The following is an 8,278-nucleotide window of genomic DNA, read 5'->3' as shown; positions in this document are numbered from 1 at the left end:
AGTGTGAAGGAAAGAGATGGAGGGAGGAAAGGCTCTGCAGAGGCTTACGTGCGTCAGGTTTGTAGAAGCCGTGGGGCTCGGGGGACGCGGTGCAGCCATGCTTTCGTGTCAGCTCTTGGCTGGAGCCGTTAAAACTTACAGCCCTGTCTCCTGTCTCCACGCCCCCCCGCCCCCCGCCCAGTCCTCCTTCAGAGCAAGCTCCCTGGCCCCGAACCCGGGCACATGGGCGCCCGCACTGCGTTATCGCTGTTGCGCATAGCGAGAATGGCCTCCGGCTGCTGGCAATCATCTTTTTTATTCTTGGTCACCTGTTCCCCTTCCAAGCCAATTGCTCAAAGCAACCAGACACCCAAGTTTCTGGCAGAGTCCCTCCCACTGTGTGCAGAGATTCATGACGCCTGCTACTGCCAGGGGCCAGGGCCCGGGCCTGGATGCCATCCACGGTGGGGGTGGGGGGTTGGGGGCCGTGGAGCTGGAGGCGCAGGCACAGGAGCTGCCCTCTGCCCGGCGGCCTCCACCCGCCAGGGCAGCTGCTGGCCGGCCAGCGGGCCTGGATGTCGGGGCAGGTGCGCTGCCCCCAGCATCTCCCCACACGTGCGGAGCACTTTGAGGAAGTAGGCTTCGCCCCACTCCCCAAACCCTGGTCTTTGTTAATTGGGAAACATCAGAGTGGACGCGGGCGAGGGAGGACAGCTCACCGAGCGTGAGTGGTGTGGACACCCGCAGCGTTTTCTGAGCATCCTGTGGGGGCCGGCTGGCCAGCTTGGGGAGCCTGCCTGGTTGGCCTGTCCTGACCAAGTCGCTCGCAGCTTGGCCAGCAGTCCCTTCTGGGGAGGCTGCTCACAGCGCCGGGGGCCTGGATCTCCCACCGACAGAGCTGAGGAGGCCCCCACGTGCACATGCGGTTCTAGAGGGAGGAGCCACCGGCACAGCTGGCTCCGCGTGGCTGGCGAGCCCCGGGCAGGTGGGCGCATTTCCCCGCCCCCAGAGAGCGCCGGGTTGGCCTGACGTTCCTGAGGACGGAACAGTCGTTGAGGGGGTGGAGCCGGCCCGGGGCCGTCCTTCCTTGCCGTGCGCTCTCTCGAGGCCCCTTCCGCTGCCTCGCGCAAGTCGCAGAGACGGCAGATGATAAGCGCGTTTGTGCCTCTGAGCTTTGTTTCCATTTCACGGGGTGATGTCATCGGCCCTTTCCGGAGGCGTCACTAGCTACAGGGCGGCGAAGGGAAGTCGAGGGGCTCCCCTGAACATCAGGCGGCTGGGGGACGCGGCCGGACGTCAGTTACTAGGGTCACCTGAGAACTCATCAGTGGCAGGAGGCTGGGTGTCCCAGGCCTGAGCCTGGAAGTGGAGGCGAGAACCCCCTTCCCCCACCGGGGCAGGCGCCGCGCTGCATCCACAGAGCGCTGGCGGGGCTGGCAGCGCCCAGTGTGCCAAGTAGCGTGAGTCGCCACAGCTGCGGGTGGGCCTCGTGGGCGAGGACAGGTGGTTCCCACGCACCCTCTCCACTTGGCTCCTGGCGGGCAGAAGGCACAGGGCAGAGGAGCGGGAGGGTGGACCTCTGTCATGTGTCTCAGGGGCTTTGTGGGCGGGGACCCTTGTCCGGGTGACAGAGGCCGAAGTGCCCACATGGTCTCCCGTGGCGCCCACGTGACCTCAGCCTGGGCTGGCCGTGCCTGGGCCGCAGACCCAGGAGTTTGCCCTTTGAGGTCCTGGAAAAGCCCCGTGACGAGGCGTGGGTGTTTTGTGCCCTCGCTTCGTGGACTGGGCGCCTGGTGCGTGTCCTGCGCGGGGCTGTGCTACGTGTTGCCCTCACTAGGACCCCCGTCCTCATCAAAGCTCTCCGAGGAGTTAACCCTAGTACAAAGATTAAAAAGAAAAGAAAAGACAAACTCAGAGAATTTAAGAGGTTTGTCCAGAGTCAGACAGAAAATAGAACCTGAGCTGATGTATCGAACGCCACGTCACAGGCTGAAAATGTCAAAACTGTTGATCACGGTCACTGGACGGGCAAATGCAGTTAACGCTCAGAAGGACATTGTCAGCAGAGGAATGAAATCGGCCCTGAAAGGAATCCGGCTTTGGCCGCGTGGCCTTTGCTGTCTGGCCGTGGACCGTGGTGCTGGCTTGTCTGCTCCAGTCTGGCCCTGGGCCTGTGTGAGAGTGAGTAGGTGAAATTCCAGAAATATTTAAGCATATCTATACTTTATTCCAGTGACCCCAGAATAATAAATCATTTTGTCTGCTGTTCGGTAACCTTCGAGCCCTGCCTTCCCGACCCCTAACTGGCAGAACAGCTGCAACACCGAATTGCACAGTTCTGATGTAACTATGTAAACATTAACACGCTAGGTCCCAGCTCTGGTCAAGTTTACTCTTTATAATTCAGGCTTTATTTTGTCAAAAGACGCGTCTTCTTTCTTATTCCACTGGCTGCTAGAGTTTCATTAAAATGTGTAAAGAGATGGAGTGGCCTCTCTTCCGCATCACAGCCGTTTCCCTCCCTTTTTTCAGTCCCACACAGAAAGAAAACAAATAGTATAAATGAATCCCCCCCCCCCGCTAATTAATTATCCACATTTTGCAATTTTGTTTCATCAATTCCTCCCTCTCCTGCCCACCCCACTCCCGCTACCCGAGTCCTTAAAGTGAACCTCAGTGTGGATTTGCCCGGTGGGCTGGGACATCGGGGCCCCTTGGTTCACTGGAAGAGCCCCTACTTGCCTTCCGCCTGGAGCTTCAGCGGCGGCTCAGTGAGCCCGTGTCCGAGGCTGCGTTAGGGACTGACTGTATCGTTCCTCCTGCGTGTCTTAGCGATGGTTCTTTACAGAGAAGGACTCTCCTGCTTCATACAGGATCATGTTGGTAAGTCACGCAGGGAGGGGGAAACCAAGCATTCATCCTGACGAACTAGCATCCTCCAAGACCCACGCGCGTGTTTAGTGTGCTGTGGCGCCAGGGTTGTGCGTATGCTGCCTTGCTTTCATCCATTGCAGTTTTTATTTGATACTCAGATCCATCCTTGGCCAGTGGGAACCCTCCAAGGTTCTCCTGAGTCCTTTTAAATTCTAATTTTTTAATTTTAATTTTTTCATGTGGAATACTTTTAATCTTTTGAATTTTACATGTTGATGAGTTTGGACAAATTTATGCATGTGTGTGACCAACATCACAATCGAGATAAATCACTTTCATCAGCCCAGTCACATCGCCCCACCCGACCTGCTTCCTCGCACAGGTGACCTAGAACTTCATGTAAATGGGACCATCCAGTGTGTGCCTCTCGTGCGTCAGGCCTCGTTCACAGCGTAACGTTGCTGAGATCCACCCGTGTCGTGGTGCTCAGCGGAGGTTTGTCCCCCTTCGTTGTCGGCAGTGGTGGGCTGTTCGGACGTTTGTGCGTTCCCGTGTTGATGGACGTCTGGGTTCGTTCTGGTGTGGGGCTGTGATGAATAAAGCTGCCGTGAGCCTCCACGTACAGGCCTCTGCGTGCACTTGTCCTTTTCATCGTTTGGGCCAGAACCTAGGAGTGGAATTGCTCGGCCTTTGATTAGTTCAGGCTTAGCTTCCTGAGCTGCTGCCCAGGTGTTTCCCAGCGTGGCTGCCTGCTGTGCACTTGGACCAGCAAGGTGCCCGCGTTCAGGGGTCAGGGCTGGGAGGAGGCTGAAGTGAGTGAGGTGCCCGCTCTCGGGGTCCCCCACGGCCAGGCCTGCATGAGCCCAGAGAGGGCGCCCCTCACACGATCACCCGATGCCTGATTGCCCCCCATCCTCGCTAGCACGTGGTACTGTCAGCCGTTTTAAAGTTTCTTTTAGCCATTCTGATAGGTATGTAGTGGTGCCCATAGTGGTTGTAACTTTCGTTTTCCTAGTGACTAATGATTTGGAGCATTTTTTCACGAGCCCATCAGCAGTCTTTGATGAAGTGTCTACATCAATCTTTGATTCATTTTTTATCGGGATATTTTCTTATTACTGAGTTTTGAGAGGTTTTGTATGTAGTTTGGACACAAATCCTTGATGAGGTATGTGTTTTGTGAATACTTTTCTCCCCGTCTTGGCCTTGCTTTCTCATTTTCTTAATAATATCTTTTGAAGAACAGAAGTTAACGATGTTTAATTTATCAATTTTTGTTATGGCTCATGCTTTTTTTGTGTCCTTTCCAAGGACTGTTTGTCTATCCCAAGGTCATGAATAATTTTTCTTACGTTTTCATCCAGAAGTTTTATTAATTTAGCTTTTATGTTTACATCTATGGTCCATTTCAAGATAATTCTTGTGTATGATCCCAAGTAAAGGTTGAGATTCATATTTTTTTTCATATGAATATGCACTTGTGTCAGCACTGTTTGTTGAAAAGACTGTCCTTGACCCCCGCAAATTACTTTGGTACCTTTTTTTTTTTTTCCAGTACGTGGGCCTCTCACTGTTGTGGCCTCTCCCGTTGTGGAGCACAGGCTCCGGACGTGCAGGCTCAGCGGCCATGGCTCATGGGCCCAGCCGCTCCGCAGCATGTGGGATCTTCCCGGACCGGGGCACGAACCCGTATCCCCTGCATCGGCAGGTGGACCCCCAACCACTGTGCCACCAGGGAAGCCCCTTTGGTACCTTTTTGAACATGAATTGACTATTTACATGTGGGTCTATTTCTGAGCCTCTTCCTTTGACCTAGATATCTGTCTTTGAGCTAATACCACCCTGTCCTGATTGTTGTGGCTTCATAGTGTGCCTTAAATACCATCTTCTAAATCTGTTCTTCTTTTTCAAAGCTATTTTGGCTATTACAGATCCTTTGTATTTCCCTGTAAACTTTAGAATTGGTCTGTCAGTTTCTACAAAAACAACCTGCTTGTCCTCGCCTGGGATTGGGTTGAATCCATGGACCACTTTGGGAAGAGCTGCCATCTTGCTGTACTGACTTTTCTGACCCATGAACCTAACGTTGTCTGCCTCTCCTTTTAATCAGGTCTCCTGTAGCTTCTCTCAGTAATGCTTCGTAGTCTCATCGTCAGGTCTAGCACGCATTGTGTTAAATGTTTCTCTGAGCATTTTAAGATTCAATTGTAAGTGATATTTAAGTTGCTTCTTCAATCTCCAGTTGCTTGTGCTTACACAGAGAAATGCGTCCGATGTTCGCTATTGACCTTTATCCTGAGGCCCAGCTCAATTCTCGTTCTAGTCATTTTTTCTTTTTAATTCCTTGGGGTTATCTAGGTAGACACTCACATGGCCCAAGAATAGAAGTTTGGTTTTTTAATTGAGGTATAGTTGCTTCACAGTGTTGGGTTAATTTCCGCGGTACGGCAAAGTAGTTCAGTTATACATACGTGTACATTTTTTTATATTCTTTTCCATTCTGGTTTATCACAGGAGACTGAACACAGTTCCCTGTGCTGTGCAGTAGGACCTTGTTGTTTGTGAGAGTAGAAGTTTGACTTCTTCCTCTCTGACCTGTGTCCCCGCGTTGTGTGTCTCTGCCCTTCTGCTCTGGCCTGGACCTCCAGCATTAAAGTAGAAGTGAGGCAGGCGGGTACCCTTGCCTTGTACCTCCCATGGTGGGGAGTGTCCAGCGTCTCACCGTCCAGGCCAGTGTGTGCTCCGGATTTCACATGGATGCCCTCTATCGGGTTGAGGAGGTTTTATTCTGTCTCTGATCGGCTTGGAGTTTTTATCCTCATTCGTTGCTCAGTTTCGTGAAAAGCTTTCACGGCGTCTTTGGAGAGGATCTTACTGTCTCCTTTTTTCCGCTCGAAATGGGGAATTTTGTTGATAGATTTTCGAATGTAAAACCAACCTTGCATTCCTGGGACAACCTCACTTGTTAATTATGTGCTGTCGTTTTCATATTTGCTGGAAATGATTTGTTCATATTTTGCCGAGGAATTTTGTGTCTGTGCTCATGAGGGGTCTTGGTCTGTTGTTCCCTTGTAATGTCTTTGTCTGGTTTTGGTATCAGAGTAACAGGCCTCATAATGTGGATAAGAGATCATTCCCTCTCTCTTTATTTCCTTAATGAGTTTGTGTGATTTTTTTAAAATTAATTAAGTAATTAATTTATTTTTGGCTGCGTTGGGTCTTTGTTGCTGTGCGCGGGCTTTCTCTAGTTGTGGCGAGTGGGGGCTACTCTTTGTTGTGGTGCGCGGGCTTCTCATTGCCGTGGCTTCTGTTGTTGTGGCTCACGGGCTGTAGAGCACAGGGTCAGTAGTTGTGGCGCACGGGCTTAGTTGCTCCGTGGCATGTGGGAGATTCCCGGATCAGGGCTCGAACCCGTGTCCCCTGCATTGGCAGGCGGATTCTTAACCACTGCACCACCAGGGAAGTCTCAGTTTGTGTTATTTTGATGTTATTTTTTTCCTTAAATTTCTGGTAGACTTCAGTGATGAAGCCACGTGGACCTCAGGATCCAGCTAGAATGTAATTGTTTCACCTGTTTTCAGTGTTTCTTGTGGTTACTTTCTGTGTAGTCAGTGGATTCTGATTTTTTCATTTGCCACAGCAGTGTCAAGTTTGATTTCTCAGTACTTGTATTGGGACCTACAAATAAAGATAAGAAGTGAGCTGTAGGACAGGGTGTGTTCAGACATGGCAGTAGTTGTGTGTTTAGATTAGAAAGACTGAGGTATGAGAAGTGGTACGTGCTGGGCTGCAGCAGGAGGGGCCTGCAGGTCACCCCGTCTCCCCAAATGTCGTGTGTGGATTCAGATGGATTCAGGCTAATGGTGGGTGTGGGTCTACTTTTTTTTTTTTTTTTGCGGTACGCGGGCCTCTCACCGTTGTGGCCTCTCCCGTTGCGGAGCACAGGCTCCGGACGCGCAGGCTCAGCGGCCATGGCTCACGGGCCCAGCCGCTCCGTGGCATGTGGGATTTTCCCGGACCGGGGCACGAACCCGCGTCCGCTGCATCGCCAGGCGGACTCGCAACCACTGCGCCACCAGGGAAGCCCCATGGGTCTCCTTTTGGTTTGGATTCTATACTAGAGACGAAGAAGATGAGATTTGGTGACAACCGGAGCTGTGTTTAGAAGGAAAACTTTGTTACTTGAAGCAACGCTTACCCCTGAGTTACCAGAGGATAAATGGGTCTTAAAGGGGTCTTTCCGACCCTGACGATCAGAGTTTCTTCCCAAATGCCTCCCCTGGAAACACGTTCCAGAACATATAAGCAGGAAGCTCGTCTGTATGAATTGCAATTTCATGCTGAGATGTGTGTGTCCTGGGAAGGAGCGGGCAGGCGCCCTCCCCACGCTGGAGTCTGCGCGTGGGGATCGGGTCGTTGCTGCCCGTGCTCGGGCGCCGGCCCTGATGGCGACCTGGGGCACTGGCTGGCGCAGCGCTCTGTAGGTTAGCACTTCCTTGAAGTTCTACGTTTAATCCCGCCATAGAGCCATATCTAATGTTTAAAATAACTGAGCAGTTTAATCTCCTGTTCTCACCTCCAATCCTCCAATGAAATTAATGCTCTGGGAACTCACCCAGTTTCCTGCTGCACTTACCCCACTTCACGAGCTGGCCCGGCTCCTCTGGAATGTTCTCTCCACCTGCGGAATCTGAGCTTCTAAGCAAGGGTGCTCCCTCTGTGGTGTGAAAACGTCAGCCCAGGCGAGAGGACCTTTCCCAGCGGAGCAGGGATTTCTGCCCCCACCCGTCCAGGTGTCCCTCTGCCCCCGGTGTGACGTCGGCCCTCTGCACTTCTTCACCACCTCCGCAAGCCCCTCTGGACCGTGGATTCCCAGGGCTGCCGGGGAAGGAGCCGGGACCCCTGCCAGGGCCTTTCAGGGGCCTTTGCTGCCCGCTTCCCATGACTCGGTCCTGGCTCTGCTCACCTGGGCTGCGAGGACGCAGCGGCCGGGACAGGGAGACGGGGGCAGCAGTGAAAGCGCGCAGGCTGTCTGCTGTCAGCGTGTCACTGCCGCTCCGACAGCGCTCAGGCTTCATTCAGGGCCACAAGGTAACGGGGTGAAGAATGGAGGAAGCCCTTCTCTTTACTGGAGGCCTTGCACCGGGACGAGCAAGTGAAACACCTCTGCTCCTAAAACTCCCACTGTGCTACGCCTGTCGTCTGAATAGCTAAGAATGAGTAAAGTCAGTTAATGAAAGCAATGTGTAATATAGCAGTAGAGTCTAAACTCCCCCAGCAATCCAACGGGGCCTGCACTTCTCCCGAGGAGACCTCACTGGCAGTGAGAGCTGTGTCCGTACCCAGCTCTGCCACTCACTGCGCACGTTTGCACAAGTCACCAGCCCTCTCTGAGCCTCAGAGCCCTCGCCTTCGGATGGGCTCA

Source organism: Tursiops truncatus, chromosome 19, assembly GCF_011762595.2.
Source record: "Tursiops truncatus isolate mTurTru1 chromosome 19, mTurTru1.mat.Y, whole genome shotgun sequence".
NCBI lineage: Eukaryota > Metazoa > Chordata > Mammalia > Artiodactyla > Delphinidae > Tursiops > Tursiops truncatus.
Note: the sequence above shows the minus strand (reverse complement) of the source record.